Genomic DNA, 9,897 nt, shown 5'->3' on the forward strand with positions numbered 1-9,897 from the left:
AATGATACTAAGGTTATTTGATCTAGACACATCATGTAAAAATGTAGTTGTGACATGTAGTTTAATCAGGGAAAATAACATTTATAAAAACAAGTTAATCTTCAGCTTATGTCTCAGAGAACTGGAAAATGATTTAGATGGTATCATAAGTCAATAAGAATGTAAAGGAGACCACATTTTAATTATCTTTTCAGATAAAATATGAATAAAATTCCTAGTTTGACTCTAGCTAACAATGCTATTAGATCGTAAATATCATAAGTCAACAGATTTAAAGATAGATCAAATACAAGTATCCTACAGTACGAGTCTAATTATAGACAATTTAGCTTTCTATTTTTAGTTGTACCATATCCTGTACCCATTCCGTATCTTTTTCAACTCCTTTATTCTTTCCCCTGGCCTGCCGTACAGAAAATTCGGGGTTGGTATTGAGTAATAGGCGTCTGGTTCTGAATCAGCCTTGATTACTCCCAATTGTCAACGCCTGGTTTTCTCACCTATAAAGTTAGTTGTGGGTGGATCAACATTCGAAATGGCAAATTGGATTTGTCATCAGCTAGAAACAGCTACAGGATAGTCTTTGATGAGAAGGAATGCAGGCTTTCTAGAAACAAGATTGATCGTTGAGTCTGCACAGAAGCTGAAAGATGATCTGAAGGCATGTGTCCCAAATACCTCCTCCAGTTGTCTCTCAAAGGTCGAGCTCTGGGTGTGGAAAGGAAGTTGACCGTGGATGTGTGGTCTCTGTCTTGAGACCCTCTTCTGTTTCACTGATGTCTTTGTCCTGATCCCAGTATGACGCTGTCTTGATCACTACAGCATGAATGTGTCTTGAATATGCGTAGTAGGAGACCCCCAAGTTGTTTTTCCCTTTCAGACTTTTTTTTTTTTTTTACCCCTTTGGCTATTCTACATATGAATTTTAGAATAAGTTTATCAATTTTAACAAAAAAGCCTGCTGAGATTTTGACTGGGATTGTGTTGAATCTGGAGATTGACTTGGGTAGAAGTGACATGTTGAAACCTACATAGTTCTCCAATGCATGAACAAAATACACCTCTCCACTTGCTTCAGTCGTCAAATTCTCTCAGCAGTGGCTTGTAATTTTCAACATACTGATCTTGCACATCCTATGTCAAAGTTGTCCCAAAGTATTTAATACATTGAATGTTCCTCTTCCACATCCTATGTCAAAGTTGTCCCAAAGTATTTAATACATTGAATGTTCCTCTTATTGATGTTGCTTTCTCACTTCCAATTTTTGAATGTTCATTGCCGGTATATAGAAATATAATTTATTTTTGTAGATTGATCTTTTCATCTTGCAACCCTGCTATAAATACACATAATAGTTCTGGTGGTTATTTAGTATATTCCATTGGAGTTTCTACAGGGATGATTGTGTCGTATTCAAATACGGTGTTAGCCTCCCTTTACAATCTGGCGTTTTGTTGTTTTCCCCCTCATCGAACTGGCCGGAATCTCTAGTACAATGGTGAAAAGAAGTTGTGCCAGCAGACATGTTGGTTTTGTTCTGATTTTAGGTGGAAGAGTGCATTATTAAGAATGCCATTCGTTGTAGGATTTATGTAGATGCCTTTTATCAGACGGATAATTTCTTTTTTTTGAGCATATTTTTTAAAACCAGGAACAGGGGCGCCTGGGTGGCACAGCGGTTAAGCGTCTGCCTTCGGCTCAGGGCGTGATCCCAGCGTTCTGGGATCGAGCCCCACATCAGGCTCTTCTGCTGGGAGCCTGCTTCTTCCTCTCACTCCCCCTGCTTGTGTTCCCTCTCTCTCTGGCTGTCTCTCTCTCTGTCAAATAAATAAATAAAATCTTAAAAAAAAAAATAAAACCAGGAGCACACATTGAATTCCAACAAAATGTTTTCTGCAAATATTGAGATAATCAAGGTGTTTTCTTTTTTTTTTATTTTAATGATTTTTTATTATACTATGTTAGTCACCATACAGTACATCCCCGGTTTCCGATGTAAAGCTCGATGATTCATTAGTTGCGTATAACACCCAGTGCACCATGCAATACGTGCCCTCCTTACTACCCATCACCGGTCTATCCCATTCCCCCACCCCCCTCCCGAGGTGTTTTTCTTTTTAAATCAATTAATAGGACATTCAGTTTGGGTGTTAAAACAACCTTATATGTTTGGAATGATCCCCCTTGGCCATGATGTATTACCCTTCTTATGCAGTTTTGATACACTCTGCTAACATGCATTTAGAATGCTTGACTGCAGTATTCATCCATCGTATTCATCCGTAGTTTTTGGTTTTATGCATATAATAATTTCCACAAAACATTCTTGTCATTTTTGTTCATGCCATCAATTATATTTTAAAGATATTTAAATAATTAAAAAATCTTACAGGTTTATGAAGGAGCTTTTGCTTTTCACCCTTGTGTTAATTCAGGTATCCATCCAATACTATTTTCCTTCTGGCCGAAGGTATTCTTTGGACATTTTTTTAAATGTAGGTTTCCCATGAAGCCCAACACAGGGCTTGAACTCACGACCCTATTCTTTGGACATTTTTTTAAATGTAGGTTTCCCATGAAGCCCAACACAGGGCTTGAACTCACGACCCTGAGATCAAGACCTGAGCTGAGAATAAAAGTTAGACACTTAACTGACTGAGCCACCCAGGCACCCCTGGACATTTATTATGGTGAAGGTGTGCTGCTTAAGAATTCTTTGGGGTTGGGGTGCCTGGGTGGCACAGCGGTTAAGCGTCTGCCTTCGGCTCAGGGCGTGATCCCGGCGTTCTGGGATCGAGCCCCACATCAGGCTCCTCCACTATGAGCCTGCTTCTTCCTCTCCCACTCCCCCTGCTTGTGTTCCCTCTCTCACTGGCTGTCTCTATCTCTGTCAAATAAATAAATAAAATCTTTAAAAAAAAAAAAAGAATTCTTTGGGGTTTTATATGTCTGAAAATATCTTTTCTTTACCTGTAGCTTCTTTAAAGATATTTTTGCTGGGTATAGAAATCTAGGTGACTTTTTTTTTTAGTAACTTAAATGTGTTTCTTCACCATCTTTCTTCGATTGTTACTGACAAGGAATCTAAAGTTATTCTTATCTTTGCTCATCTATGGAAAACATTTTTTTCATCTAGATGCTTGTTAAGATTTTACCTTTATCACTGGTTTTGAGCAATTTGATTATGACGTGCCGTGGTAAATTTTTTTATATTTCTTGCACTTGGAGTTTGTTGAGAGTCTTGGATCTATAGGCCTACAGTTCTTTTTAAGTTTTGGGAATTTCTGTCCAGTATTTATTTAGATTTTTTTTTGGACTCTCTTTTTTTTTCTCCTTTGAGCATTCTGATCACCCACTTATTAGGATACTTGGTGTTATATTACAGTTCACTTATTTTCATTTTTTTATTCTTCTTTTTCCCCTATATATATTTAATGTTTGGACAGTTTCTGTTACCATGCTTCAAATACTCTAATATTTCAATATAGAATGTTGTGAATTTGACCACTTTGGGGTTAGGTATTTTTATTCCTATAAAAATTAATAGGCTCTCTTGGAGCACCTGGCTGGCACCTCTGTCTTCGGCTACGGTCATGATCTCCGGGTGCTGGGATCGAGCCCCACATTGGGCTCCCTGCTCAGCGGGGAGTCTACTTCTCCCTCCCCCCTGCTGCTCCTCCCCCCACTTATGCTCTCTCTGTCTCTCTTTCAAATAAATAAAATCTTTTTAAAAATTCATAGGCTTTCTTTTGGGATTTAGTTATTTCTAAGGAGATTTATCTCTTCTAGTCTTATTAGGTTTGGTAACAAGACCTGAGCAGTGCTTAGACTGTGGAGAATGATTTCCCCCTTACTATGGTGGAAACTTCCTCAATACTTTATGCAGTGTCTTAAATACTATGAGATTTGTTTTTTCCTTCTGGAAGGTGCAGTCAGACACTGTTTACAGCCCTCTGTGAACACTAAGCAGTGTTCTAATTCTTTAGATGGTTGTATCCCATCCCTAGATCATATGTATGCACTGTATTGGTTACATAAATGTATTGATTAGGAATTTGCTAATTACTCGAGGAGGGCACTCTGCAGTTCTTTCTTTTCTTCACACTCTGTCCTGAAAATCCTAACCGCCTTGTTCTCTCCACTGTAGATGCATCACCTGAAACAGGAGTCTTCCTGGTTCTCCTTGGGTTCCTCTTGTACCGCTACCTAGAATCTCTCTCAGAGCAGCAGGTGTTCAATGATAGTACTCATATCATTTGTTACTCATCTTTCTGGAATAACTGTCATCCACTGACTGATATCCAGGGTCTTGAAAACCTTTGTTTTACATATTGTTTCATTTTGTTTTCTTTTGTCAAGATGATTTCCTGTTAGTTACTCCTTCTTAACCAGAGATAGATGTCTTAAGTCCGCTTTCTACATCCAAAGTGATATAATTTTTGTTATGAAAAAATCTGCAATATTTGATCTGGCTGTGAGAAATGTTGAGAGCATTTTTTCTACACCAATCATTTTGTTGCCTGGCTACTTTCCCAAGTGCAAAGTTTCATCTGCTATTGTCTCCAGCCCAAGTGAAACAAGCTTGCACTGGCTTTTCTATAATGGAGAAGTAATGCAGATCAGTGTTTAGAAGGCTAGATTTTAGAGCCAGAATCTATCAGTTTGTGTCATGGCTGCAAAATTCACCTGTGTTCCATTGAGAAAGTTACCAAAATTTTCCGTGCCTCCATTATCTTATGCCTGATGTAAGGATAACAATAGTGCTGCCTTATGGAATTGTGGTAAGGACTAAATGAGCTAGTATTTGTAAGACACTTGGAACAGTGGTTGGCACAGAAGCACCATATGTGGTTGTTAAAAGAAAAAGTAAATGGTAACTCCAAAAAGGAATTATAAATGTTGCAGTGAAATAATGGGAAAGTACTATCTGTGATTTCAGGAACCATTATGTAGACAAATAGCTCTCTCATTCCAGTTGTAATGGTTTTATCAATAAATTATGCTTAAATCTTTTATAGCACTATATCACATCAGTATTTTTTTAAATGGGTCATCCTGACAAGATTGAAATTAAATCATTAATCTTATTTTTAATTCAGAATTCTAATGATACTTGCTACTAAATACATAGAGTAATTATCAGCCCTCCGGCTACTAACAAAAGAAAGGCTTTTTTTTTTTTCTTTTGTTTTTTAGAGGAAATGGATAAAGATGTGCTTAAAAGGGAAATGTTAAATGATGTGATGGAAGAATTAGGTTAGTGCCCAGGAACTCAAGGTTGAGTGGATTCAGGAGAGCATCTTAGGATTCTGTCTTTGAAATTGGATCCATAGCACGTGTTTTTAGAAGGAAGGTTAGAGTGACCAGGTTCCCCAGCTGTGATGGTACAGTCCAAATGTGGGAAGACGTAGGGGTTGCATTTTGATTACACAATCCCTTTTTGTCTTGAACCCCTTTGCATATGAAAGTTTAGCCTGCCACCTCCTTCACTTCTTTATAATTCTCATTCAATGGTTATAATATTTTTTTTGTTATATATATGGTTATAATGGTTATATATTGGTTACACTATAACGTCATCCTAATTCGGAATGGTCATGGATTTAGGGGAGACATTAGGGCTGGTGCCTTCTATCAGGTCATCAGAACTGCACATGTGAGTTAGGAAAGCATAGTCCTACAGCTGGACACATATTTGGACATTTCATGTTTGCTTTGTGCAAGGTCACTTAACTTGGAGACCGGAAGTCTGGGTTGAATTAAGTCGTGATTCGCCAATCTCAAGATCCCGGTCATGAAATGCTACATGAACTAAGTCAGGGAGGGTGGGGGGAGGCAGGTGTGCCTTTGGAAGTGTCCCCCTTGGCTTTGCTGAAGTATATATTCCAGAAATCCCTTTCCTGTGTTTCCCTTATCCTGTATGAAGGTCCAGAAAGGAGATTCTCGAGGGAGTAGGAGGGTAGGGGGGAAGCAGCCGCCATTTTGCAGGTCACCCATGTAGCCTCTCATTTACAGACTCACCTTGTTGGTGTGAAGCAGTTCCGTGTGCCTCACGTTCCCCGGCTCTTCCTTCTGTGTCTCTAGGGCGCAGGCTTGGCGTGCGTGTGCACCTCCACCATGAAGAGCCACCAGGAAGATACGACAGGATGCTGTTGCCACAAGGTGAGAGGCACGAATAACGCACATAACTTTCCATCCATCTTCCCTCGTGCTTGTGAGCTCCAGCCCACCCGGATCTCTTCCCTTAACATCTCTTCTTCCTTCCTGACCACCTGCTCTGTGGATTTCCAGCCTCAGCATCAGGCACAAGGATGACAGGCTGAGCAAGCGTGCTCACGCCACGCCACAGCTGTGCGAAGTCAAATCCCTGCCACACACGCAAACACGTCCTCCAAGGGATTGTGTTTCCACGATAGCACCCAGGTCAGTTTGCACAAATTAGGGAAAAGATAGGCGCACAGCAAACTCATAGAGATATATGAGGCCACAACACTGAGAAGAATCACCTTCCTTACAGTGCGTTGCAACTTGGCCCTTTTGTGAATCACAGATACCAGATAAAGGTGTTCACCAGAGTGCATGTTTTTTCTTCCACAATTTGTGGAGACCAATGATCACCAGTGACGTATCAGCTGGGATGCTTTAGTTGAATAATTAACATGAGGAGAAACCCTTTTAAATATCTGAGGAATGATTTTTGTTTTGTTCTGTTTTACATCCTAGGTCATATTCTTTAGATATGCAACAATGAAAAATAGGATTTCTCTTCCTACTCTTTTAAAAGTAGACATCTATAAAACTAATGCCGTGATGAATTACTGGACTTTTTAAGAGATAGAAATTAGTGAGAACGAATCCCTTCAAAAATTTCTCTCTTTCTGAATTCCTTAAAAGAACTTAAAAATAAATAGGGGTGCACCAGTCTTTGGATCAGGAAGGAGCCGAGAGTAGAAGGCACCCCATTCTCTAGTGCAGTCCCCATTCCCAACACGGAGAGCCACCTGGCCGGGATGCAGAAAGGCAGATGCCTTGCTTTGTTGTTGCAGCCCTGTGACCAGATTCCTCACCCGCCCCTGACTCGCTAGCCATGTATCTTCACACCAAAGACGGGTGCAGGGTTTAATACGCAGGACAGTTACTTCACAAGCACCGTCGCTAGTCGGATGTGTAGAAAGGGGATCCCCAGATCATCAGCGTTTCAGGAAATTGTTTCCCTTGGAGCTGTGGTTCTCAAATCGTAAAGAATATACATGAGTCTCCCCGGAAACGTCTTCAGATGAAGACTGAGTCATAGGCATGGGTTCGGTCCTGAAATTCTGCATCTCCTACAAGCTCCCAGGCATTGAGAATATTACTGGTCCAAGAATGACACTTCCCATAGCAAGGCCTTTAAAGACTGTAAATTAAAGGCCTTACAGAATGAAAGAGTCATAAATTCCTCAGATTCCTTTCTCTTTTTTAAGTGAGGGGCATGGTGTCTAAATTATAAAGACCTCCGTATCGTCAGGACATATGTATCTGCTAATGTGAGGTGTCACCGCCTTTATGAATGTTTTTTAATTTTTCTCACCGACTTTGCAGTAAAGGATTCATGATGAATAGCCTGGATATTTTTTTACTTCCTCCAAATACTGATTTAGATGTGCATTGCAAGGCTTTATTTGTAATTGATGGTAAAATGTGTACCTGTATTCTCCAATTAAGGAGCCAATTTTTCTACCCATCACATGCGGAATATTGAAGACGAGGTCTTAAAAGGAATGGTCACAAAACGTGTTTGATTTTTGAAATGCTCCATACTTTCATCCTGACACCCCGAAGTGAAACGGAAATTTAGCAATAATCTTATTAATTCAAAGCCCGTACCACGTGCAGTCCTGAATTATGTGGTAAGGTTGTTTTGACACGAAACAAATTAACAGCCAAAGCATTAAAAGAACCCAACAGATTGGCTATGCAGAAGCAAAGGGGAAGAGAAGTAGTGTGTTTACAAAAGACAGGAGACAAACAAATTCAAAAACAATGCTGACATTTAGAAACAAGATAACAGATTAAGAATAAAAAATGTATCAAGTCCAGGCTGCTTCTATAATCTGTTGGTTTACATTTATTTTTTTATAAGGAAAATGGATAATTATATAAGATTGAATTAACTGCTACATGTCAAACAGTGTGGCCCCAGGTCAATTTATTAAACAGCTGATTTTTCGCAATTTAATTCACCTAATGCCACCTTATTAAAAGCCAATTCTTCTAAAGCAGTTGATTACTTTTGAACATACTCAATTTTTTTTTTTTAAAGATTTTATTTATTTATTTGACAGAGATAGAGACAGCCAGCGAGAGAGGGAACACAAGCAGGGGGAGTGGGAGAGGAAGGAGCAGGCTCCCAGCGGAGAAAGCGGATGTGGGGCTCGATCCTAGAACGCCGGGATCACGCCCTGAGCCGAAGGCAGACGCTTACCCGCTGTGCCACCCAGGCGCCCCTGTTGATTTACATTTAAAAATGAAACCCTCATGAATTCCCCAAATTGTTTTGTATAGATGGGTGTTCAAATTTTTTCTTTGAAAATACAATAATGCTTATGAGAGCCCCATGTTCTCTCTCATACTTTGTAAGCAGCTGGTAGTAGACATGACACGGATAACAGTGATATTTCTTAAAAAGAAAACAAGGGGAGACAGCATTCAAATATACGAAATGAGCATTGAATTGAGGATGTTATTAATTAATTGTCCTTGACTTTTCTTGAACAATCAGAAAAAGCGAATCATCTATGATGTATAAATATGTATATATTTTTTTCTTTGTTAAGGAGAAAGAAAAAAGGGAGACCCTAGGATGCCATCCGTCTGGGGACATGGGTAAGTGTAAGATTTGAGAATTGTAGATGTGGGACTTGTTTTCGCTTTCCTGGGGTGACCCCACCAAACCACGGACGATGTGTTTGAGCTGCATCTTTCAGACAATAATCCCGTCCTGCTTAATAGCCAAGGTCCCTTCTGCTGTGATTTCTACTCAGTAAGTCCGGGATGCGACCTGAGACTTCACTTTTTTTTTTTTAATATTTTATTTATTTATTTGATAGAGAGACAGCCAGAGAGAGAGAAAACACAAGCAGGGGGAGCGGGAGAGGAAGAAGCAGGCTCCCAGCGGAGGAGCCCGATGTGGGGCTCGATCCCATAACGCCGGGATCACGCCCTGAGCTGAAGGCAGACGCTTAACGACTGAGCCACCCAGGCGCCCCGAGACTTCACTTTTTTTAACAGGTTTCTGGGATATGTCATGGTGCCCTTCTAGACCACGTAGAAAGAGCACGTAGAAAAAGTTTCGGAGGTTTGCTACCATTTAAGAAAAAAATACTGAACGTTTGGTTACGTGTTAAAGTGGATTGAGGTTGCCTCTTCTAACCTACCGTTGTTGGTATTAAAATATTTCATGTTTAATAAAGAGATCTGGTGTGACTCGAGGCCCCATCAAGGACGATAAATTTCTACACCCGTTGGCCCCAGAGAATCCTAAGCCGGGCTTAAATCCAAGAAATTGCCCACTGGGGCATCATTGGTCAGGACAAGACCAAGGCCATTTATCTAGAGATGTGGAAATGGCCACTCCTTCTCAAGACCGATTTGCTAGACTTTTACTCTTTTACAGAAACGGGATTTTTTCCTAACAGGGACAGAAAGAGCTCATCTGATAAGGAAACGCTACCCGTTTCCTATTGCTTCCGCATCCAATCATGAAACGACTTGGATTGAAACAACACGCATTTTATTATGTTTCTGGAGGTCAAGAGTCTGCCCTGCGTCTCCCTGGGCTAAAATCAAGGTGTTGGCGGGATCAAATAATCCCCTGTATTGAAGCTCGTACCTTTTCCAACAGATTCTAGTAGACT

General features: G+C 40.1%; 1 protein-coding gene across 2 annotated transcripts in view; it reads left to right on the forward strand.

Annotated features, from left to right (window-relative positions):
* PUDP (pseudouridine-5'-phosphatase) overlaps window positions 1-8,973 on the forward strand; it is a 591,649-nt gene extending 582,676 nt beyond the window's left edge. The window contains exons 10-11 of one of the 2 annotated variants that reach the window (XR_003311294.4): window positions 6,086-6,163; window positions 8,818-8,973. The gene's annotated coding sequence lies outside the window, so the exon portion shown is untranslated. Of the gene's footprint in view, window positions 1-6,085; window positions 6,165-8,817 lie in introns of those variants that run through there. The other variant, XR_008960577.1, reaches the window with a different exon arrangement.
* Window positions 8,974-9,897: the final 924 nt, after the last annotated feature.

The sequence above is a fragment of the Ursus arctos genome, chromosome Y (genome assembly GCF_023065955.2).
Source record: "Ursus arctos isolate Adak ecotype North America chromosome Y, UrsArc2.0, whole genome shotgun sequence".
In the NCBI taxonomy this organism is placed as follows: Eukaryota; Metazoa; Chordata; class Mammalia; order Carnivora; family Ursidae; genus Ursus; species Ursus arctos.